The following is a 26,072-nucleotide window of genomic DNA, read 5'->3' as shown; positions in this document are numbered from 1 at the left end:
ATAGAGACTAGTCCCTGAGATCCTGGGGTGCAGTGGACCTTCCAAGCCATCAGGCCAGTTTCTGGGTTTGGAATCTGGTTGGTGGGGCGGGGTGGGCGTCCTTTCCTCAGTTGGCACCAGGAGGGGGTGCGGACGCTGGACTGCACAGGGCGTGCTCTGGGGGTGGGGCAGGGAGAATGAGCGCACCTCCCCCAGTGGGTGTGTTCCATGCCAGAGGGGGGGCACTGAGAGCTCGGCAGCCACACTGGCATCCTCCCTTCTCCTCTGTCGCAGCTATGGGACCCTCTGCCTATTCTGGAGATGTTCATTGTCCAGAGCTGAGCAGAGGACCCCCATAATATATATATATATCTCCCTCAGAAATTGCTCCTGTTCCCTCTTCCCACCAAACTGTCCTCTGTGAGCTGGGAGGCCAACAACTCTTCGGGCCCTTGGGCCCACAAGCTCACAAGGTGATTCTCAAAAACAATCCCTTAAAGCCATAACCCCAGTGGCTCGGGAGGCTGAGGCAAGAGATCAAGAGTTCAAAGCCAGCCTCAGCAACAGTGAGGCACTAAGCAATTCAGCAAGACCCTGTCTCTAAATAAAATATAAAAAAGGGCTGCAGACGTGGCTCAGTGGTTAAGCGCTCCTGGGTTTAATCCTCAGTACCCTCCCCCAAAATAAGCCAAAGAAACCCCACAATCCCTTGGGGAAACCTGCCCTGATGGATGCCCTGCTCCAGCGCCTCCCGCCTTTCCTCCACACCAGGCATTCAGTGACTGAGCTGTTCATCCGCTCAGTGTGGACTGAATGCCACTATTTGCCCTTCTCTGCTGGGTGCTGGTATGAGATTCAGAATAGGACACGCTTCTCTCTCTCCACCTCCAGCTCCCAGACTCATTCCAAAGATAGCATTTGTGTCTGATACTTCCTTTCCCCGACTCCAGTGCTGGGATGGAACCCCAGGCCTCGGGCATACTAGGACTCAGTGCTCAGTATTATTACCAGGTGTACTAGGACTCAGTGCTCAGGTGTACTAGGACTCAGTGCTCAGTACAAGTACAGGCATACTACCACTGAGCTACATCCCTGGCCCTCTAATGTATCTTTATTTTATTTTATTTTTTGGTACCAGCAATTTAATTCAGGGCACTTAACCACTGAGTCACATCCCCAGCCCTTTTTTGTATTTTATTTAGAGACAGGATCCCATTGAGTTGCTTGTTGAGGCTGGCTTTGAACTCCCAATCCTCTAGCTTCCTAAACTGCTGGGATTAAAGGTGTGCATACAGGTGTGCTAGCCTTCTCACTTATCTTCTCAGAACCCAGCAAGCATCTGTCATCTAACAGGTCTTCAGTATACTGTAGGTTACATTCGAGTGGACAAAAGTGGAAATAGGTTTATGTCTGAGGCTGAGACCTAATTCTGGTATTCAGGGATAACAAAAGATGGGGATTGTAATTAAGGCTAGACCCCAGTTTCAACAGCATGCAGCTGTGATCCTCCAGAGGACAATTTGGCCATATCTATCAAAATTATAAATGCCTTGGTCTTCTGATCCAGCTTCTATTTTTAGGACTCTGTCCTACAGATGGAGGCTCACAGGTGTGAAACAATGTCTGTTTGATGGGAGTCACTGTAGCATTACTTTTTGTTTTTGCTACTATGTTGCTCAGGCTGGCCTTGAACTCCTGGGCTCAAGTGAACCTCCCACGTCAGCCTCTGGAGTAGTTGGGACAGACAAACTCCACCAGCTACTATAGTTTTGTTTGCAACTCATTACCAACAACTCAAATGTTCCTCTCTAAGGGCCTAGTTTAATAAATTATGGTATACCCATAGAGAACAGCATCCTAGCTGGGCAAGGTTCGTGCCAGTAATCCCAGCTACTTGGGAGACTGAGACGGGAGGATCACAAATTAAGGGCAATCTGGGCAATTTAGTCAGGACCTGTCTCAAAATGAAATTTTGAAAAAGGCTAGGGATGCAGCTTAATAGTAGAGCACTTGCTTAGCATGTGGGAGGCCCTGGATTCTATGCCCAGTACCAGGGGTGTGGGGAGTGATGGGTGGTGAGGAGCAGAATCCTATGTTGAAAAAAGAAAAAAAGGAGGAAGCTCTCTTTGAATATTAATTAGAAGCCCTCTAAGATATATTGTTGAGTTACAAAGGACGGTGCAGGAGAGCGGACACGTGCCTGTAACCCCAGTGGCTCAAGGAGCCTGAGGCAGGAGGATTGGGATTTCAAAGCCAGCCTCAGCAACAGTGAGGCGCTAAGCAACTCAGTGAGGCCCTGTCTCTAAATAAAATACAGAACAGGGCTGGGGGTGTGGCTCAGTGGTTGAGTGCCCCTAAGTTCAATCCCTGGGACCCCACCTTAAAAAAAAAAAAAAAAAGGAAGGTGAGCAAGAGTGTGTATAGCTCTTTCTGTAAAAAAAAAAAAAAAAACGGAGGCCTGAGAAGTGCATTAAAATGGATTTCTTTAGATATGTGTGGAAGGACCCTTCAGAGAGGACTTAGAGGAAACCTTGATACTGGAAGGAAAAACGGGCAGATGGGGTTATGGAGTGGGAAAAAAACTCCCCAATAAAAAAGAATTTTTTTTTTTTTAATTTCCAGGATTGTATTAAATGTGTTCAAAGAGAAAAAAAATATATCTTTCCACAAAGTCTCATTTAAATCTTTTGAATTTTGTAACATGGAAATGTATTACCTATTAAAAATTAAAAATAAAATAATTATAACTGCTTATAAGAAAGGTGGGTGCAGGGCTGGGGTTGTGGCTCAGTGGTAGAGCACTTGCCTAGCACGTATGAGGCACTGGGTTTGATTCTCAGCACCACATAAAAATAAATCAATAAAATAAAGGGTGTTTTTTTTTTTTTTTTTTTTAAAGGAAGGTGGATACAAGGATAAAAATGTATATTTAGAAAGGTTACCACTAATAAATGCACGCTAATGTTTTTATCTACGTCACTGGGCGTAGTAGTGCATGCCTGTAATCTCAGCAGCTTGAGAGGCTGAGGCAGGAGAATTGCAAGTTCAAGGCCATCAGCAACTTATCTCGAAATAAAAAAATAAAAAAGGGCTGAGGATGTAACACAGTGGTAAAGCTCCCCTAGGTTCAATCCCTGGTACCTACCCCCCAGAAAAAAAAAATCTATGGAAAGGGTATATTTATATAGGCATATAACATGATTTTTATTTATTTTATTTTATTTTTTCATTTTTTTTTTTTGTTTTAGGTGGACACAATATCTTTATTTTACACTTATGTGGTCCTGGGGATTGAACCCAGTGCCTCATGCATGCTAGGCAAGCACTCTACCACTGAGCCACAACCCCAGCCCCTAACATGATTTTTAAAGAATTAATTCTACACTGCCTCCCTCCCCTTCCCATCCCTCCACTCTGCCTCTTGGTCTCCTTCTACACTACAGATCTTCCTTTTATTTTAGGTTGTCCTATCCTTCTCTCCCCCTTTCTTTTATTTTATTCTAGCTTCCCCCAAAGGAGAGAAAACATGTGACCCTTGAGTTTCTGAGTCTGGCTTATTTCACTTAGCATGATAGTCTCCATTTTATGGAAAGGACATTCGAAGTAATTTTATTTTTTTTTTGTGTGGTGTGAGGAACTGAACCCAGGCAGGCTCTACCCCTCAGTTACAAACCCAGCCCTGTTTATTTTTTATTTTGAGACAGGGTCTTATTAAATCTTCCAGGCTGACCTCAAATTTCATCCTCTGGCCTCAGTCTCCTGAGTTGCTGGAATTACAGGCATGCACCACTGGGCCTGGTGCAGAAAGGTCTGTAATAAACATACAGAGCTTTCATTATTAGGAAAAAAAGTGACAGAAAGTACACATAGGCTGAGAGAACTGTATATTCTTTACCATCTCAATTATGTAAAAAAGTTATTGAAAGAGGCTGGAAGGAAATATGTAAGACATTCACAGTTATTGCTTCTGGGAATGAGATAATAGGTGATTTTTTAAAATATTACAATGATCTTGTGTTACTTTCATGACAGGAGGAAGGAAGGAAGGAAGAGAATCTAGTACAAGGGAATTCTTGGAAATAACAGTTGTGTTAGGCTGGTAAGATTATAGGTCATTTTTGTTGCTTTGTTCTGTTTTCCAAACTTTTCATTACATGGCTTTGTCGTTATTTTAGCAGGAACAAAACCCTCACTGCTGCAGGGTGGTATTCTTTCCACTCCCCAGAATCCTGCTGCTTCGTGTTGAAGAGCTAGTACCCCGACTGTCCATTCCTCACTCCAAGGAACAGGCCCAAGGGGTTGCTTGGATGGTGTGAGATTGCTACTGGTGACATGAAACGGCAGGGGGCTGGGAAGAATGCAGAACATTAGAGCACCCCTAAACGCTTAAAATGTCTTAGTGAGGAGACATTTATGGATCCCCATCGCCTGGCTTGGTGCTGCTGGAACACAGTGGCAGCAAACCCCAGTCCCTACCCTGCCCTTGTGCCAGACTCCTGTGGGTTCAGAGGCGAGGTGCAGCATGCAGAGGCGGGGTGGGGGTGTCCTCAAGGAGGCCTGAGCAGGGGCCTGGCCAGGTCAGGCCCTGTATGCAGTGGCCAACTTTGCCAGTAGTCATTAGGCATGTCTAAGGCTTGAATCCTCATTAGTCCCCACCTATCTATCCAGAATCTTTGTGGTGGAAAGATACTGCTAATGAATACAAAGTCGACTAACTGCTCAACACATGTTTTGGTCATCCAAACTCAAGAGAACCAAGTTCTGGTTCTAGGTCTGCCATTAGCTAGCTGAGAGAACTTGGGAAAAATCACTCTATCTTCTGGGCCTCAGTCTCACCAATCTATAAAATGGGGAGAATCATAATAGTTATAAATAATATCTGTCCCAACTACCTTATGGAGTTTTTAGAAAATCAGGTGATATAGTAACAGGAGAAAAGAGACAGAGACAGCCAATATGGTCTTTGCACATCTGAGTGTGCTGCTTCAACACGAAGCAGCAGTATTCTGGGGAGTGGAAAGGAAGTGTTTTTAAAAAACACTTTAAAAGTATAAAGGAGTCAGGCATGATGGCACACACCTATCATCCCAGTGACTCAGGAGGCTGAGCCAGGAGCATCAAAAGTTCAAAGCCAGCCTCGGCAATTTCATGAGATCCTGTTTCAAAGATAAATAATAAAAAGGATTGGGATGCAGCTCAACGATAGGGCACTTTCCTAGCATGTATGAGGCCTGGGTTCAATCCCTACTACCAAAAAAAAAAAAAAAAAAAAAAAAAGTATTAAAAGGATGTCAACTAATGAATGAATAAACAACATATTTTCTATCAATACAATCAAACATTATTCAGCCATAAAAGGACTGAAGTATTGATACATGCTACAAGATGGATGAATCTTGAAAATGTGTAACAGAAACCAATCAGACACAAAAGATTGTGTATCTTATCATATGATATTTAAATTAAATATCCAAAATAGGCAAGTCCATAGAGACCAAATGCTGATTAGTGGTTTCCAGAGGTGGAGCAGATAGGAAAAGAGAGTGACAGGGTTTCCTCCTGAGGTGATGAAAATATTCAGGAGTTAGACATTGATGAAGGTTGCAGCACAGTGTGAATATGTTAAATGCCACTGCATTATACACTTTCAAATGATTAAATGGTAAATTTTATGTTAAGTATATTTTACCACAATATTTAAAAACTGAAAAATGTATAAATCATGATTCATATCTAATGAATTTTTATGATAATTATTTGCATAATTAATAATCAGAAGGGCCAGGCACAGTGGTATGTGCCTGTAATACCAGCAGCTCAGGAGGCTGAGGCATGAGAATTAAGAGTTCAAAGCCAGCCTCAGCAACTTAGCGAGGCCTTGAGCAACTCAGTGAGACCCTGTCTCTTTCGTACTAAAATACAAAAAGGGGCTGGGGATGTGGCTCAGTGGTTAAGTGCCCCTGGGTTAAATCCCTGGTACTAGATGTCCTGAATTTCAGAGTTCTCCATACCAGGGCAGTGTGAAAAGACACAAGAAAAAAGGAAAAAAAAAGACACTGCATCCTACAAGTGTGCAGAGCCCTAGTGACAGGCCCTGCTCGGGCTGTCAGGAGTTGGGGGGACCTGAGGGGAAACCCAGAATGGCAGGGCCAGGGAATCACACTGACCTGGGAATTTCAAAATCCATCTGTGTGGGCTCAAGCTCTGCTTTGATCTCCTGGCAGTGTGATCCCTTGGGGGAGGTCGGATCCCCAGCTTCCTGTCCCTGCCCTGTTTCCCAGCCAGCCTGGAAAGCACTGCTTCCTGATTCCTGCCCTGAGAGCCAAGAGCAGCCTCCTGGCCCCACAGGGGTCCAGACCCGGACTCCAGCATGAAGACTTTTTGATGATAATGATAATATGACATGTTGATGATGACAATAACATGACTTCAGAGCAAGAATTCACTCCCTGCACACTCAGATGGGCAAAGACGATATTGTCTGTCTCTGTCTCTTTTCTTCTGTTACTAATGAGTCTGTCTTAGGAGCCACTTGGAGGTGTGGGAGCCGGAAAGGAAGGAGACGGCTTATCAAGTAGGGCTCTTGGTCTCTTCTCCTGTTTGTTTCCTAGACATACATGCATATGATGAAATTTCATTTTTTCACTCAAAGGAAGCACTTTATGGTTTTTCTTTGGTGCATCCAAATTTCCAGAATCACTACTCTTTTTTTTTTTTAAGCATTTTGGAAGGGAAAGTAAAATTTTTATTGTTTATTTATTTATTTTTTTATCTGGTGCTGAGGATGGAACCCAGTGCCTCATATGTGCAAGGCAAGTACTCTGCCACTGAGCCGTGGCCCCAGCCCCCAGCATCACTACTCTTGTGCTTTGGAACCATTATTAAGTAAAATAAGGGTTACCTGAATATAAGCACTGCAGTGTTATTGTGAGCATCAATCTGATAACTGAGGCCCAGTGACTAATGGGGGTGGGCAGTGGAGAGCGTATAAGTTGCACAAAGGGATGATTCACCTCTCAAGCAGGACAGAGTGGGATGGCGCAAGATTTCATCATGTTCCTCAGAATGCGGCACAATTGAAAACTTAGGAATTCTTTGTTTCTGGAATTCTCCCTTTAATATTTTGGACTGCAGTCGACTGGTTTGCCTAGAAGACAAAAGGAGAGTCCACAATAGAGGTAAGGTCTTGCCCAAGATAACACCACCAACAGACAGGACTTGCACTGGGGTCTGTGTACCTCTGTACTCTCTGAAGTCACCAGGGTACTGCTGCCCAGCTTGAGGTCGCTGCCTCTTGAAAATCATCTAGTTCCAACTTTTCCTTTGTATCCTTGATGCTGGGGATTGAACCCAGGAGTGATCTAGCCCTGAGCTACATCCCTTTTTATTTTTTATTTTGAGACAGGGTCTTGCTAAGTTGCCGAGGGCTCACTAATTTGCCCAGGCTAGCCTCCAACTTACAAATCCTCCTACCTCAGCCTCCTGAGCTCCTGGGAATACAGGTGTGTATCGCTGTATCTCTAGGCTTGGAGAGGGAAAGTGACTTGCCGAAGGACACAGAGCTGATTGGAAGGAAGGCGGGGAGTGCCGCCTGGGTCTGAGGCTCCTGGCCCAGTGCTCCTCTTCTTAGCCACAGTGTTCCATCCTGGCATTTGATATACATGGACATTAGTAGCTGCTACTGTGAGGAGTTGCCCAACAGCCTGAGGGCAGTGAGTGTCTTCAGAAGACTGAGGTCCGCCCCACGGGTTTCATAACTTCACTGAGTCCTTACAATGAGAGGGACACATCAAGAGCATGGCTTCCACACTGTTGCACTCTAAACTTTTCTTCATTGATGGTCAGTGCGCACATATCTTGGCTCTGACTTCTTGCTATCTAATCCTATTTTACAGATATTTAGGGATCGAAGATGAAGGTGAGGTTGGTAGCTCCCTGAGGGCCTTATGCACCTAGTTTCACCTTTGCAAGGTGTGAAGGCCCCAGGCAGGGGACTCCTTTGAGGGTGTGAGTCACTGGGATGAGAAACCTTTGGACCTTCAGGAACAGGATCTTCACCCCAGTACATTTCACAACCTGGGAGGGGGAGCTCCAGTTCCGGGTAGAGGAAGAAACGCTTAGGGAGTGGATAGGATGTGCCAGACCCTTTGCTAAACCTTTGAACAGATTTTACTTCATATAATTCTCACCTTTGCCCTGCAAGGTTGGTGCAGTATCCCCATTTGACTGATGAAGAAATCAAGGCTTAGAGAGGGTAACCTGCCTGAGGTCTCAGCTTAAATGAGCTGAGCTATGATTTGAACTCAGTGCCCATTGGACTCCAAAAACTGCATTTAGAAGAGGTCAAGGGCGAAATGCTCCTGGGACCTGGGGGGAACTCCCTCTGAACCAACTCCAGGGGTAGGCTGGGTGATTTCTTTGCCTTTAGGTTCACCTCCATCCCTACTGGGCCCACATCTGCTGCCGGATGTGGTTCCTCAGGATCCTCCATTTCTCCTAGTCTCCCCACCAACCCAGGTGGGAGCTCTTGATTAGGGGCTGCTCTCCTCCGGAGGTCACACGGTGCCCATCTCAGCATTTTTTTTTTTTTTCTGGCAAGAAGGCGTAACTAGCCTTAAAGGGGAGGTGTCTTAGAGATGCCAGTCACCACATGCTCTGCCCACATTCCTTCTGGGAGACTCTTTACTTTCAACCTGCCCCCCAGAGCCCAAGTTGATTGTTCTAAAATAGACACCTAACCAAGGTCATCAGGTGTAATCATCCCAGCTCCTTGTGCTTTGGGAGACTTTGCATAGCAAAGAGGAGCTGTATTGATCTGATGCCTTTTCAAGGATTGGGGGACTGGGCATTAACTCAGTGAGGGCACTTGCATTGCAAAGGCTGTGATGCAGAAAGAGGACCAGGAAGCGAGGAGAGGCCTAATGATCCACTTCTGAATTGATGAATAAATAAACCACGCCCGTGCAATGAGAAAAGAATAGGGTATAAACGCAGAGGGGGCAGAAAAGCTATAAATACTCACCTATTGCCACAAGGCCACACTGTGTAGCAGTTCCTGTTCTTGGTTTCCCACGAGCCCCTCTGTATTCTTGCATTAAATCCCCTTTCCTGAGGTAAACTGAATGGGTTTCTTCTTTTCTTTGAAACCAAAGAAGCTTTGTGTCCTGTAGGAGGAAACTCGAAATAATTTATAAGGTTTGAATTTCTTTACAATTGGCCAAGGACGCTTTGAATTAAGAGTTCCCAAAGGGCTTCAACCAACAGGTCACACCGACCAGCTATTAAGCAGTGACAAAAAGGTGGTCACCAGAGTTTTCCAGTTTTCTACGGCTGTGAGTGGCCCCACCCCACACTTGGAGCCTCAAAATAACAACCATCATTTCTTTTGCTCCTAAACCCATAATTGAGGCAGGGCTTGGCCCTGGCAGAGGTAGCTCACAGGCTAGGGCTGGAACCACCCAGAGCCCGGCCTCACTCTTCACTCAGGCACTTGCACATTTAAAGACTGGTGCAGGCTGGGGAATAGGACCTGGGCGGGGGCTGTCCACGTGCTGTCCTCATGGCATGGCGACTGGAAGTCAAGAAAAGGCATCCCAGGCTGGGGCTGCAGCTCAGTGGTAGAGCACTTGCCTAGCACATGTGGCGCCCTGGGTTCGATCCTCAGCACCACATAAAAATCAATCAATAAAATAAAGATATTGTGTCCATCTACAACTAAGAGAGAGAGAGAGAGAGAGAGAGAGAGCAAGCCTAGGGGACTGGGGGAAAACCGCATCCCCTGTCATGAGCTAGCCTTGGAAGCCATGCGGTGTCCTGGGTCCCCTCAGGGAAGAGAGTACATGCAGTGAATGGATGGGTGTTCACATTATGTTGCATGTTGGCTAGAGGGTACTGTGGTGCCTGTATTTGGAAACTATAATCTGCCACTGATTGCCAACGAGCGGGATGTTAGGAGGATGGAGAAAGTGGAGGAAGCCCTTGGCCCACATGCAGACAGCCGTGTATAAAATGAAGCAGCAGGTTAAAGGGTTCAGTAGAGCTGCCATTGCAGTGAGAGGACGAGCCATAAAGAGCAGAGAGAAGCACAGAACACACAGTGCAGGAACACTGAACGCAGGCACCAACAACCAGGCCCCAGTAATCCCTGGGCGTCTCACCATCCAGCAGTGAGCTAATGTTGAGCCCACGCCCTCTGTTAATAGGCAAGCGCAGGGGCTGGGGTGTGGCTCAGAGGTAGAGCGCTCCCCTAGCATGTGTGGGGTACTGGGTTCGATCCTCAGCACCACCCAAAAATAAAATCAAGATATTGTGTCTACCTATAACTAAAAAATAAATATTAAAAAAAAGGCAAGCACAGAGCTGTGAGCAGTGGTGTGGTGGCACAGGTCCGGAATTCCAGTTGCTCACAAGGCTGAGGCAGGAGGGTTCTAAATTCAAGGCTGGCCTCAGCAATTTAGCAAGACCCTGTCTCAAAATGTAATGTAAAGGGCTGGAAGTATAGCTCAGTGGCAGAGTAATTGCCTAGTATGCACCAGGCCTTGGGTTTGACCTCAGGAGATTAAAAAAAAAAAAAAAAAAAAGGCAGCTGTGGAGTGACATATTTTGGAATGACTGACATCAGAATGTATTAAAATACATTTTTTTCAGGGCTAGGGCTGTAGCTCAGTGGCAAAGCGCTTGCCTAGATTGTGTGAGGCACTCGGTTTGATCCTCAGCACCACATAAAAATTAACAAATAAAATAAAGGCATTCTGTCCATCTACAACTATAAAAAAAGTTTAAAAAAATACATTTTTTTCAACACTGGGGATAGAACCCAGGAGCACTCTACTACTGAGCAACATCTGTAGCCCCTTTTTTAAAATTTTGAGACAGGGTCTTGCTAAATCGCCTGAGCTGGCCTCAAATTTGTGATCCTCCCTGCTCAGCCTCCAGAAAACCTAGATTACAAGAGTAAGCCATCACACCCAGCACATTTTGGCTTTTAAATGGATAACAAAGCAGGATATTAACTTTCCCTCAAGAAGATAAATATTTCTATGGTGTCCAATAATCATTTTGTTTTATCTTCTGGTAAGAAAGAACAACTGAAAGAGCCAGGGGTGGTGGCAACTGTAATCTCCTGTACACCTGTAATCTCAGCTACTCGGAGGCTGAGGCAGGAAGATCACAAGTTTGAGGCCTGCTTCAGAAGCTTAGTGAGATCCTGTCTCAAAATAAAAATGTTTAAAAAAAGGGGTCAAACCCCTGGGTTCAATTTCCAGTCTGTAGGGGAAGGGAGGAGAAATTTCTGGAGATTGAATTCCATTATCTTCCATCTTCTATTGCTGTTGAAGAGAAGTCTGCTGTTACTCTCTCTTAGTTCCTCTGTAGGTAATGTCTTATTTCCTTGGTTGCATTTGGCATTTTTCCTCTTTGGCGTTCTGCATTTGCTTTTATTTGTATTTATTTATTTATTTTCGGTATTAGGGATTGAATGTAGGGGTGCTCTATCTACATCCCTAGCCAAGGTCTCACTAAATTGCCCTGGCTGGCCTCAAATTTGCAGTTCTCTTGCTTCAGCCTCCTGAGTAGCTAGGATTATAGGAGTGCACCACTGTGCTTGGCTACATTCGCTCTTACACATGTGTCTACCTGTGGAATTAAAACCACAAAACAAAACCAGGCTCAGCGGGGATGGGTTTGTAGCTCAGTCGGTAGAGCATTTGCCTTGTATATGTAAGGCACTGGGTTCGATCCTCAGCACCACATAAAAACAAATAAAGAAAATAAAGGTATTGTGTCTGTCTACAACTAAAAAAAAAACAACAAAAAACAAAACAAAAAAAACAGGCTCAGGATGTGGCTCAGTATTGGAGTGCTTGCTTAGCATGTGTGAGTTCCTGGGTTTGATTCCCAACACTGAAAAAAAAAAAAAAACCCCAAACTGCTCAGAGTTAAATATATTCTTCAATCTGATGAACATGTTGTATAATAAAAAACTTGTCTGGCTGGGCACAGTGGTGCACACCTGAAATTCCAGCAACTCAAGAGGCTCAGGCAGGAGGACTGCAAGTTCAAGGCTACTCTCAGCAACTTAGGGAGACTCTGTCTCAAATTTTGCAAAAAGGAGGAGGAGGAGGAGGAGGAGGAGGGGAAGGAGGAGGAGGAGAATTTGTCTGTCCTGAATTGCTGGGAAGGAGCTTTTAAATCATTAGTATTTCACAAATGATATTTGTGTCTTCGTTATCACGGTGGAGACTTCAGACCATGCCTGGGTTTATACTAATAAGGAAGATAGAGTATGATCACATTAGAAAGACCAAGCATGTGATTGGAAAGTTAGAGATTGAGCCACTCGATCTCAGACCAGCCTCCTTCAGGAAGGGGAAGTGGGCTGGAGACTTGACTGCAATCTCAGGGCCAATAATTTAATAAATTATGCATATTAAGTGAGACCTCAATAAAAACTCCAAACGCCAAGGCTCTGGTGAACCTCCCAGTTGGTAAACACATCTATGTGCTAGAAAGGTGACATGTTCATGTTCCACAGGAAGAGGAAAAGGAAGGTCCATGTTGGGGACCCTCCCAGACCTCACCCTATGCATCTCTTCATTTGGCTGGTCCTGATTTATATCTTTTCTGACAAAAGTGCAATTGTGAGTTAGCATTTTCTTGAGTTCTGGGAGTTGTCCTAGCAAATTATGAAATCTGAAATGGTCATGGGAACCCCTGCATTTGTAGTTATTTAATCAGAAGTGCAGTTGGCCTGGGGACCCTCGAATTTCTGGCTGGCATCTTAAGTAGGACAGCCTTAATGGGGTCTGTGGCCTTAACCTGTGGAATCTGTGCTGATTCCAGGTGGTTACTGCCAGAAATGTATAGCAGTAGTTTGTATATCTGATTTCACTTTGGAAAGACATCAGTTTTAGACACAAAAACTCAGTAAATGCTACACTGGGTTATTGAAAAACCTGTGATGACCTCCTACCTCATTGCCTGTTGTTCCAAATAGGAACAAAACCCTGGCCTCTCTGCCCGGCAACAAAGCCTGCCATTAACCAAAGTCATGTATCTTTGATGCCAAAATACGACAGTATAAGAAAGAGGCATTATTAGTCCTCTGCCCAGATCTTCTTAGATCTCTGTTCAGGTTCTGTTTCTCTTCTATTTTCTTTGAGATTTGGTTTCAAAAGAGCCATGTACCTGCAACTCTTTCTGGAGAACTTCTCCAGGGTGACTGGAGCTGCTTCACCCAGGCTCAGAAAACCAACAGTGTCTGGTTTCTTGGGTCCCCTGGGAGTAATACTTAACCAATGATTGAAGCTGTGGAAATATGAACGCCCAGCTTCCTTGCTTTGAATTGCGATAAACCCTAAGGTATAATTTACACTCCAGTCGACTGAGCTCAGGACTCTGCCTGAAATTATACCCTTACTTGGCTTTTCTCCTTCTCTGTCCCGCTCCCCCACTCCTTTTCTGGATTCTCCTAGGAATACTTCCTTAATAAATCACTAGCCCACAAATCCTTGACTCAAGGTCCACTTCAGGGGAACCTAACCTAAAACAGTTCCCAATTATTCACTAGCCAGCAGGTCGCCATGTGACTGGAAGTGCTGGAGAGGAGGAGGGATCTACTTCTCAGCCCTCATCATAGAGTCAAACTTAGCCATGTGATTTGCTTTGACCAATGGAATTCAAGAAGAAATAATGCTTGCCAAACATTATTGACTCAGACTTATCACCTGGTACTGGGAACTGCTCTTTGGGGGAAGGGCTATGATAGGGTCTGCTCCTTCAGCCTGGACCCCAGAACAAGACATATCATGCAGAGCCATGGCTGACAAACAGGCAAGAAAAAAACCTTTATTATTATAAGACGTGGAGAATTGGGGGTTGTTACTGCAGTGTACCCTAACAGATTTAATATAGGCGATATTTAATGTAGTGTACCAAAGCTAAGAGAAGATGCCCTGGCATGAGCCTGGGGTCAAAGTCAAACTCTACTACTTGCTACCTCTATAACCTTGATCAATGACTGAGGCTTTCTGAGCCTCTGTTTCTCCATTTTCAGAATGAGGATATTAATGATGCCTACCTCATAAGAACATTGTGGAAATCAAATGAGACAGCATATACAGAGTGCTTCAAACAGTGCCCGACATGGTAAATGTTTAATAAATATTAACTGAAGTGAACTGTAATTATGAACTACCATCAATCATCTCCAAGTTTTCAACGTTTTCTCCTATGATCACTGAACTTGCTGGTTGCCTCTTGAGACAGAACATTCCTGTCTTCTCAACCTTCATATGTTGAAATCTTAAGCCCCAAAGTGATAGGAGGTGGGGCTTTTGGGAGGTGACTAGGTCATGAGCCTTCAGGAATGGAACTAGTGCCCTCATAAAATGGGCCACAAGACAGCTCTCTCTTTCTACCATAGGAAGATACAACAAGAAGACTGCAAATTGGGAGTCCTCACCAGAACCTAACCATGCTGGCACACTGATCACAGACTTCTAGTCTCCAGAACTGGGGAAAATAAAATGTTGTCTGTAACCCACCCATCTATGGCTCTCAGTTATAGCCCAAAGTGATCAAGATGCCTCCCTAGCAACCATTCCACTCTTCCCATAAGGTTCAGGTTCTATTTGGGGATCTATATAGTTCTGGGGGAAACGATTTCATGGACTTCATATGGCCTACTCAAAAGATATGATTACACCTTTTTTTTTTGTACAAGGGATTTAACTCAGAGATACTTGACCACTGAGTCACATCCATAGCCCTTTTTAATTCTGAGACAGGATCTCACTAAGTTGTTAGGGTCTCGCTCAATTGCTGAGGCTGGCTTTGAACCATGGTCTCTCCAAGTCCAGATTACAACAAATATAAACATCATAGTCTTTTTTTTTTTTTGGTGCTGAGGATTGAACCCAGGGCCTTGTGCATGCAAGGAGAGCACTCTACCAACTGAGCTATAAACCACTCTATAAACTAGAATAAACATTCAGATGAGTTGAGCAGAGGAGGTTGGTTTTACAGAGAGGCTGAGAAAAGCAGAGAACAAAAAGCAGACTGGTTTTTTGTTTGTTAGCATTATAGGGGATTAAACCCAGGACCTCACAAGTTGGGCAAGCACTAGCTATATCCCTGCTCCTTAAAAAAAAAAAATGAGAGAGAGAGAGACAAAGTCTTACTAAATTACCTAGACTGGCCTAGAACTTGCTATCCTCCTGCCTCCTAAGTAGCTGAGATTACAGGTGTGTGCCACTGAGCCTGGCTCAGATTGATTGTTTTAAAGTCACTTTTTGGGTAAAGGTAAAAGAACAGGGAACTCTCTTTTCATGCCTGCTAAAACTGGCTTGTTAGGGGATTTGACTATTATTTCTCCTGAGTTCATGGAAGAAAACTTAGTTTGGGCTTGGTGACCTGAAACTACCCAAGAGTGACACTCTTTTGGTTTGGACAGCAGGCCTAGTGCAGGAGCTCATGCTAAACCAAGGGTCTCCTATAAATCTCATTCATTATTAAAATGAGTCAACAAAAATAAAATAAAATAAAATGAGTCAACTTACCAGTTGTGTACTGGTAAACCAGCTCCCATAGGGTAGAAAGATGATTTCCCTGATGTAAAATTTCCCTCCAGGACCAATGTCAAGCCTTGAATGGATTAACAACTAGCTTGCAAATTTCTCAAATATTTAACAATCGCCTCCTGAGCCATAATAGCCAAGCTAGGTCACCACAGGACACTCCCCTAGTCATCATACTAGGACAAGCTGCTCCAATCAGTGTGATTCTCAGAATGTTTGCGACTTTGGTCAAGCAAAAACAATTTCCCTGAATGCTGTAAAACACAGAAATTTTCTAAAGGGTACTAAGTTGAAAGTATGAATTTGCCAGGAATAAATTTTGATGTACATAAAGCGTAAGTTCGTATGATTTAACGTAATTGATCAAACACACATGAAAACATGGCAGAAGAAAGGAGGAAGGATGGGAGGAAGGCAGAAGAGGCAGGGAGAAGAGGTAGATTCCACCAGAAGCACATGCATGTTAATCCTTCACTCCACAATGGGAATTAAATATAACTTGGGACAATTAGCTACTTTGTTGCCCTGTTTAATTCAACCTGGGGCCCTCTGGGAAGGGTCCCTTAGGAACCTATGGAACATCTGCATTCCTGCAGCCTGTGTGCATGGCCATAAGCCTAGGTTCCCTTTCCCTCATGGGCGAGAAATTCAGAAAGGTCTCTGGAGAGCGACTCTGGCGACCACTTTTTGACAGGTCTTTGGGGACACTCGGGGTCACGCGATCCAGGGCGCTCGGCTTTCCCGCGGCGCTGTCTCCGGGTGGAGTCGCCGTCGTGGGCGTCCCGGACCGGGTGGGCGGCGCCTCCCTCCGGGCGCCTCAGCAGCCCAGCTGTGCGGCCGAGGGCGACGCAGGAACCGGGAAGCTCGCGGACGGGCCACCGGCTTGACCAACCAGAGCCAGGATTAAAGAGGACAATTTAAACCCCGGCCGAGACCCCGCAGGCGGGGAGAGACTGCGCCGCGCGGCGCCGCCATTCTCGGCAAGGCCGCCGCGCCCTGCCCGGCGCCGCCGCAGCCGCCGCCTCCGCCGGCCCCCGAGGTGGGCGTGGCCCGCTCCCGAGAAGCCACGCCCCCTGCGGTAGGGCCTTGGCTGGCTCCCCAGGACGTCCCGCCCTTGCGGTAGGGCCAACTCGGCGCGACCGTGTCGCCACCGGTGTCCCTTATTTCGTTCTGTGCGTCCCGCACACTTGGGCAACGTCACACGCGACCACCACGCCCCGGTACAGTTAAGCCAGCCCACCCCACAACGTTCTGTGTTCGGCACACAAACGACACACATCTCCCCCCACCCACAGAGCCCACGCACCCCTGCACTCGGAGCATGCGCAGAGCACAGAACAAATCCACGCGCACTCACGGGACGCAATCTCAGACCCAGCACTCCAGAACTCAGAGACGTAGCCAGCACTCATTCTGCTTGCCAGGGACACGAACACCTCCCATAACATCAAACACAACACACACATTATTCCTCTACTTACGCAGGCATACATTACACACCATGCTTCGGGCCAAGAGACCACGCCAGTCGCTCGTGCCTGCACACCAAGTTACAACTTTCCAGCCATCCACAATATGCACATTTTCCCCTTCTCACACAAGTGAAATGTGCATTCCACACTACACCAAACACAAAATACACATATATTTATATCCCTGCCGATAAAAATCACATTCATCTAATACATTACCACACTAAATCTAACATACCATAGAAACCCTACACATGTGCATGCATCTTACCAACAACATAGACCATCTCATAGCAGAAATCCAACACACAAACCTGAACGTACCACCTGATCCACCCTCCATCCACTGTGCACCAACGTGAATAATCACACATAACCCACACCCCGGCATACACAACATATACACACCACTCCAAAGAAAAACACATCCACACCTGACTACCCCTGGAAACACTTCAAATGATCAACCATCTCTGTGTTCTCAGAACTGCCTGGCAGTTTTAGCACTGAAAAATTTTGGGTCCCAGAAAACTCCTCAATCCTAAGTAATCCAGGATCATTAAGTCATCCCACACATTGTTCAAATGAGTCATTCCTGGACCTCCAATAAACACCAATGATAAAGTCTGAGCTGCTCTGAGAGAAGAAAGGTGGGGACCACAGGAGCTGTGAGCTGAGGGAACCCAGGTGAGCTTTCCCAAGTGCCAAGACCCCTACCCTCTATTTATAAAAGAGGAAACTTGGCTCAGGGAGGAAGTGCCTTAAAAACAGTAAGGAGCTGTCAACCCCTTCCCCAAAAAGAAAGAGGAAGAGAGGCCTATGGACCCCTGCCACTGGGCTTTCACCTTGGCAAAGACTTTTACTGAACTTCTCTCACCTGATCCTTACAAAAACCTGTGAGATGAGTAGCACAGGTGCTGTCGTGACAGTGATACTAGAGAAACCCAGGTCATCAGAGCAAGTCTAGAAGTCCCATTTTCCAGTTCCTGGACCCAGACTTTCCCTCCTGACAGGCTGTCTGTATGCTACCCCTCCCCCATTCTTCTCCCATCCTGGCTGAGACAGTGTGGCTGGAATCAAGAAACCACCTGTCTTGAGCCACCACCTTCAAAAGCTTTTCATTCCGTCCTAATGGGGCAAGGCGCCCAGGCTGCCCCACCCTCGGGGTGGATTAGGCATCCGCCTCTCTGGTGGAGTTTGAGGCACATCAAAAGAGTTCCCTGCGCCAAAATAGCTCTCGCAGGCTCTGCCTGGTAGTCTGAAATTATACGAGGGGAGTCTTCTTTCAGGCTAAGGCATTGTGCTTCGGGCCTCCAAGGGCCCTGTTCAGAATGCACCTGTATCCCTGGGAGGATGTCCCACCCTGCAGCTTCCAGTGCCTTCCCTGGCACTGTCTTCCTGTCACTCCATGAATTGCAACAGACATTACCTAATACTAGATTGCTGGTGGGATTGGGTTGTTTCTACACATTTCGTGGGAATGGGCACAAGATGGAGAAGTTTTGATCATGGGTGAGGGAAGGTGTGAGAAGGGCACAAAGTGATGTGGAGACAGGGAAATAGGAGAGGAGAGGCATGGGAGTGTTGAGAGGGATGGGACATGCCCTTGGCAGGGGTGGACGAGACCCTGGGTCTAACAGGGAAGGCAGAGGTAATGGCATGTGTTATTTGGAGATGGCAGGAAGTAGAACGGGGCATGTTGGGGGCGGGTAGAGGGGCCCAGACAGGGGATGGGGCTTTTTGTGGAAAACATTCTGGTTAACAGGCACGGTATTTCTCCATGGAAGTTGCAGAAGAAAATGTAGTAACATGCAAAAATGTTTGTGATCTTTTGATAAGTGAGAAAAAAGGAAGTCACAAAATAGGGCATAGAGTGGGATCCCCATTTTGTAAAACTGGCCAGAAAAACACAAAAATGACTGCTCTATCAAGGGTGACTTGCATTTTTTTCTTGGAACCTTTCTGTATTTCCAGATTTTCTCTAATGAAATGGGAATGTAATTTTATTTTATATTGTTTTAGCTCTGGTGATGGAACCCTGGGCTTGGTGCATGCTATTCAAGTGCTTTACCACTGAGCTACATCCCAGCCCCCCTGGAATATGATTTTTTTAAATATATTTCTTTTAGTTGGCAATGGAACTTCATTTTTATTTGTATGTGGTGCTGAGACTCGAACCCAGTGCCTCACATATGTCAGGCAGGCCCTCCACCACTGAGCCACGACCCCAGCCTGGAATATGATTTTTATAAATATCAGATTTTTCTTTTTTTTTTTTTTGGTACTGGGGATTGAACTACTCAGGGGCACTCGGCTACTGAGCCAATATCCCCAGCCCTTTTTTTGTATTGTATTTAGAGACAGGATCTCACTGAGTTGCTAAGTGCCTTACCATTGCTGAGGCTGGCTTTGAACTTGTGATCTTCCTGCCTCAGCCTCCAGAGCCGTTGGGATTACAGGCATGTGCCACCATGCCTGGCAGAAATTTTTATTTTTGAAGAGGATTCATCACCTGTCTATTGAGTTCGCATTCTTCAGGGTTGGCACTGCATATGATACAAAGAAATGGAAGCCATGGCCACTGTTCTCAGATTATCCTTAAAACTAATTATGACTTGGAGGTTGAGGCAGGAGGATCACAAATTCAAGGCCAGCCCCAGCAACATAGTGAGGCCCTAAGCAACTTAGTGAGACCCTGTTTCCAAAAAAAAAAAAAAAAGGTCTGGGGATGTGACTCAGTGGTTAAGTGCCACTGGTTCAATCTCCAGTGCCCAGTACCAAAACCAAACCAAAACAAAATCCACAATAAAAAAAAGCATTAATTTAACATAAGACTACAGTTCAGTGCAGAAGATCATGGACTTTGGAACCAGATTGTTTGGGTTCAAGTCTGTCTTCTGCAGCTTCGAGTCTAGGTTGCCTCTTCTACAAGGGTTAGTTGAGCAGATACTTTCGAACCCTCAGTGAGCAGCTGGAACAGGGTGATCCCAACCTGAGTGTCAGCTGTTCCTGTTATTAGTGGTTAAGAGCCTGGACTCTGGAGCCAGCCTGTCTGGATTCTCTGACTGGCCTGGGAAATGATTTCATCTTTATCTCTACCTCAGTTTCCTAATCTGTGAAACAAGGATGAAAGTGATGATGCTCATGAAATGAGAAAGGAGAAAATTAATGAACTCACTGTGGATAAAGTACTCAGAACAGAGCCTGGCACAACAGTAAGTGGGAGCCTCTTTACTTCTGATTATTGGTAGTATCATGACTGTTGAAGGAGATGGGAAATTGGAGGGAGCACCCTGTGGGGGTGGGGGTGTGCTGGCAGGCGCTGCAGGAGGGCCCCATTCTCTGTCCCTTACCTCTCCAGTGTCCTCCTCCAGCCCAGGTTATTCTGGTCCTTTACGTTGTAAAACTGTGGGCCCAGGTGCCACCCCCCACTTCTGCACACACACTGCTACCTCCTGATCCTGCTTCAGTGCCACATAAAGGTGGATTTATGGTGCAGCTGATGAAGGGAGGCTTCCAGAACTATCATTTGCATGGGAGGTGCCCTGGCCATATTCTGTTTATAATTTGTATCCTCTTTTCGATAAATACAGCCTCCATCATTCTGTAAACTTCAGCCCCAACAAGCTTGGGTCCTCCTTTGGTTTGGGGAAGGGGGCTCTTAATTCAGATTTCCGAAGCCCTACCTACTAAAATCCAGCCCTTCTTTAATTAGGCCTGGTCACTAGAGACCTACTCTGGGTGGTCTTTTTGCCCAGGTGACCCTGTTTACCTTTTGATTTGTTTGTTCTTGAGGAAAATCAGCAGGGAAATAGCTTTGTCCTGGGGTGGAGCAAAGCCCTTGGCAGACAGGAGAAGCTGGAAGGTGTTTTTTTTGTTTTGTACCAGGGATTGAACCCAGGGATGCTCTACCACCTAAGCTACATACACAGACTTTTAAAAATTTTATTTATTTATTTATTTTTGAGGCAGCATCTCTTTAAGTCACTCAGGGCCTTGCTAAGTTATTGAGGCTGACTTTGAACTTGCGATCTTTCCACCTCAGCCTCCCAAGCTGCTGGGATTCCAGGTAGGCACCACTGTGTCCTGCTCTGGGAGGCATTTTTTAAAAACATTTTTAACTTGTAGATGTACAGAATATCTTCATTTTTATTTACTTTTTTATGTAGTGCTGAGTTTCGGACCCAGGGCCTCACGAGTGCAAGGCAAGCGCTCTACCACTGAGCTACAACCCCAGCCCTGGAAGGCAAGAAACTTTTGAGATCCCAGAGCCATTGGTAGCTCTGATCTAGCTTCAAGAGACTTAACCAGGGCTGAAATGGATAAACCACCACAGGACCGAAGGGAACATGATGGCTTGTGTTCTTTCCTGGGACATTATGATCTTCTTACACTTAGGCTTTATTAAGGCCAGTCTGCTTTATAAAATATTCATGCTGCTATTTAAAATTGAGTAAAAGGCTGGGGCGGGGGTGCACCCCTGTAATCGCAGTAACTAGGGAGACTGAGGCAGAAGGATCACAAGTTTGAGGCCAGCCTGGGTAATTTAGTGAGGCCCTAAGCAAATGAGTGAGATCTGGTTTCAAAATAAAAAAAGAAAATGGACTGTGGATGTGGCCCAGTGGTAAAGCTCCTCTGGATTCAAGTCCCAGCAAAAACAACAACAAAAGAACCGGAGTGAGAAGGGGAGGAGGGGACATCTGGCTGTCTTATGTTAGGCATGTATCCCGGTGTCTTTCTGGGCTTTGCGTGAGGGGACTTTTCTAGACTCTGCTCAGAGCCTCATACCATGTCCCACACTAGGTGCTTCTCATGTTGTCTGTGACGTTTAGCATGCCACAGCTCCTTCCCCTCCTGCAATTGTCAACATTGGCAAAGTGGGGACTTCTGTGTCTCACCCTGGACAAACGCTCAGGGCTGGACTGAGTTGGTGGGTTGAATTGGTGTGCTGGCTAACTTTATGTGTCGGCTTGGTTGGGCCGTGATACTCATTTGGTTTTGGTCAAGTGCCAGTGAAGTTGCCACTATGAAGGTCATATTTAGATGTGGTTAATATTTTAATCAGTAGATTTTGATTAGAGCTGATTGCCCTCTGCCATGCGCTGAGCCTCTACAATCAGTTGAAGGTCTCAAGAGAAAAAAGATTGAGGTCCCCAGAAGAGGACCAGATCTTACTTCTAAACTATCTTGGACCCAAGATTCCAACATCAACTCCTCTGGAATTTTCAACCTGCCAGTTTGCCTAGTAAACCATGGATTGCCCATCCCACAATCCCAAGTGTTTTTCTTTTCTTTTTTTTTTTTTTTTTGGTACTAGGGATTGAACCCAGGGTGCTTAACCACTGAGCCACATCCACAGCCCTTTTAATTGACATAGGTTCTCACTAAGGTGCTTAAAGCCTCACTAAGTTGCTGAAGCTGACCTTGAATTTATGATCTTCCTACCACAGCCTCCCTAGTTGCTGGGATTATAGGTGTGTGCCACTGGGTTTGGCTACAAGAGCCATTTCTTCAGATATCTATGTATCCCTATCTATCTGTCTATCTAGATATGTATCTACATATTTTGTATTGGTTTTGTTTCTCTGGAGAACCCTGACTGGAGGATATATGTATGTATGTATGTATGTATGTGTATATATATATATATATACACATATACATACATACATACACACACACACACATATATGTATACATTATATAATATATGTGTGCATGTTCTATATAATACATTCTACATAAATATGTAAATTACAATATATAAATATCATTATATGTAAATATACATGTTATATAAACATACATGGTTTATATATATTTACATACTATATGTATATTGCTTACAGGCTCACAGTCCCTTACCCACAATTCCATAATACAAAAATTTCTGAAGGCCTGGAGATGTAGTTCACTAGTAGAATGCTTGCTTAGTATGCACAAGCCCTGAGTTTGGTGGTCAGTACTGAACAAAAGAAAAAATTCAGAAAAACAAAGTATTTTTCTTTGGGTTATAGCAAATTTATTTGGTAGCAAAACCAGAGCTGAAAAGACATGTTTTGTTTTGTTTCTATTTATGCCTGTTATTGTGAATATATGACACCTCAGACCTAGGGTAATTACCTGTCCTTGTTTGCTTGGGACTGTTTGGGACCCAGGGGACAGAGCGTAGAGGGGATGTCATAGAATACATACTGTATGCACCTCATTATGCCTAAAATCAGGAAAGTGGCTGGGCAAGGTGGCGCATACCTGAAATTCCAGTGACTGGGGAGGCTGAGGCAGGAGAATCTGAGGCCAGCACAAGCAATTTATCGAGGGCCTTAAGCAACTTAATGTTTTGAATTTTAAACAGGGCTGGGGATGTGGCTCAGTGAGTAAGCCTCTCTGGTTTCAATCCCCAGGACAAAAGTGCAGGGAAAATCCAGACAGTTCTATAGTCTGTAGCCCAGCTGATTTCCAAGGGTTTTAGCTCAGGACCATGGCCCTGGTTCCTTGGCTATCTGGAAGGAGACATCAGCCACTTCCTCTGGGGAGGAAACAGTGGCTGGAGGGCAGGACCCCGGGAGTTTCAGGGCATATCTTTCTGCATATTTTGACTGTGAACCATGTGAATGTATTATCTACTCAAAAAAATAAATACAGGAAATTTTGGAAAAACAAAACTCTCTGCACTTTGGACTATACTACAAATAGAATTTTAAAGCTTTTTGAAACAAAATAAATGACCGTGCTGCTGTTATTGATGTCGTCAAAGCAATATTTGTCTTTCTGATTCTGCTGACCCCGTGGACCCTGCTCTTAGAGCCGCTGGGTCTACTGAGCTCTGATTTGGAAGTCAAGCGTCTTGGCTTTGGCTTTCTAGGCTCCGTGGGCGGGGTGGGTCTCTTCTGGAGCATTAGGGGACCCAGCTTGCTCATCTGCATCATGCTGCACTAAAGGGGGCCAGGGGAGGGAGCGGCAATTTTTCTTCCTTGATTGGTGGTGGTTGTTATTGTTTTGAAAAAAAAAAATCAAGAAGAATCATGCAAAGCAAGTGGAAACAGGCTGGGCCAGCTGAAAATACCCATATGCTCCTGCCCTGGGTCTCCTGTGATATAATTAGCTGTGTTTTTCCAGCGAGTGGGCGGATTACTGCGGCACTGGGCCAGGCCCCAGGATGATTCAACTGCAGGCAAGCCCGGGCAAGGCCGCTGGTGCTGATGCGGGAGAAAGATCGGGGTGTTGCAAGGGCGAGGGGACCCTGACCGCCCAGCAGGCAACGCGATCTCTTGCTCACCCAGCCTTGAGCACTTCCACCCACCAGCCGATGCTGGCTCCCCATTCCTCTCCCTCATCTCTACACAGTGACAGAATCTGCTGGGGGAACCTGTGCCCACATGGACTAAAGCCACCTTCCCAAACCTGGAGAAGGAGGGTGGGAATTTTCAATCTTCTAGGAGATTTTTCTTTCAATTTTATTATTATTATTTTTTCGTGGGGGTGATACTAGGGATTGAGCCCAGGGGCGCTGTACCACTGAGCTACATCCCCAGCTATGCTAAGTTGCTGACACTATCCTTGAACTTGGGATCTTCCTGTTTCAGCCTGGATTTCAGATGTGTGCCACAACCAGCATCTCCAGACTTTTCCAAACCCCTGCATACACAGCCAGCTGACCCTCACCCAGTTCCAGTTTTAATTCAGTGGATTTCTACAGGGCTAGAACAGGGGAGATATATATATATATATATGTGTGTGTGTGTGTGTGTGTGTGTGTGTATACACATATACACATATTAATTAATTAATTAATTAATTATGGTGTTTCCTAATCAAAATAGACTATGAAAAACAAACTGAGCTGGTGGCGGTGGCACACACCTGTAATCCCTGTGGCTCAGGAGGCTGAGGCAGGAGGATCCTGAGTTCAAAGCCAGCCTCAGCAACTTAGTGAGGTCCTAGCAACTCAGCAAGACCCTGTCTCTAAATAGAATATTTTTAAAAGGGCCTGGGATGTGGCTCAGTGGTTAAGCACCCCTGGGTTCAATCCCAGTACCAACAAAATAAGAAAATAAATAAAATTAAACCGACTTTGCACCCCAAGGCAGCAGGCTGTGCGCAGCACAACTCCAGAGGGTGCTGTCCACCAGGGGTTAGTGGGGCCCTGGAGCTGGGCAACACAGGTGACTTGCTCCTGTCCCCACACACAGCCGTGCTGATTGTTTCATTTCTCTTTTGGCAGAGAATCTATGTCTGTATAGGACCTGGGCGTTTTTCTCAGGGGATGACCTTTCTCCCCCTCCATATGTTGAGGATCACTGGTCTAGGGGGACGAAAGTCTAGTGGCCCCATTTGGGACATGTGGAAAATCAGGAAGGGGACTAGGACCTTTCTTGACGTCTCAGCACAGCAAGGCTGAGCCCCCACCAGATCTAGGCTGAGTCCTAGACACCTGGTCAGGAAACCATTGGGGTCTATCTGTATTTGTGGCAATGAAAGGACTTTTCTTCATAAAAACCCTTCTCCTAGGGCCCTCGGGGATTTTCAGATGGATTTGCTGAGTAAGGGATTTTTCCTTCATTTCAGTCCAGTGACTTCTCAGACTTTGATGTTGACTAGTTAAAAAAAAAAAAAAAAAAGAGCTGTGTAGCCAAAGGAGGAAGTCAGTCCTGCTGTGTGCACACTTTAGGCCGCACACACTGTCTCTTTGTGTCTTGCTTCCTCCTTTGGGAACTGGGGAGAATAGTGTCTACCTCCTTTTCAGTCTCTCAGCAGGGTTGACGGGGATCTGTCTGCCTCATCGTTTTCGGTTTCTCAGGGGAGCTGTAAGATCATAGATATGAAAAGACCCATTTTATAGGCGAAGATACTGAGGCACGAGGCCACTGGGCATGGCAGAGGTGGCACTATTCTTCCTTGTGGCCATGTCCGAGACTCAGCAGGAAAAGACCCTCTTGGAAGGAAGATGGGGGAAGGAAGGGGTCCCTTCTGCAGGGTTCCCTGCTATTGGGGTGGGGGGGGATGGCTAGAAATCTGTGCACATATCCAGGGACCGCATAGACCT

The 26,072-nt window shown here is 45.6% G+C and overlaps 1 long non-coding RNA gene across 1 annotated transcript; it reads left to right on the top strand.

Annotated features, from left to right (window-relative positions):
- Window positions 1-13,701: 13,701 nt before the first annotated feature.
- Window positions 13,702-14,518, top strand: LOC139706245 (uncharacterized). Its single transcript, XR_011707877.1, has 3 exons — window positions 13,702-13,809; window positions 14,033-14,124; window positions 14,402-14,518. It is a non-coding gene; the product is annotated as an uncharacterized lncRNA (long non-coding RNA).
- The last annotated feature ends 11,554 nt before the right edge of the window (window positions 14,519-26,072 follow it).

This window comes from Marmota flaviventris, chromosome 6 (assembly GCF_047511675.1).
Source record: "Marmota flaviventris isolate mMarFla1 chromosome 6, mMarFla1.hap1, whole genome shotgun sequence".
Taxonomy (NCBI): Eukaryota; Metazoa; Chordata; class Mammalia; order Rodentia; family Sciuridae; genus Marmota; species Marmota flaviventris.
The sequence above is the reverse complement of the archived record's forward strand: the minus strand, read 5'-3'. Positions and strand labels throughout refer to the sequence as shown.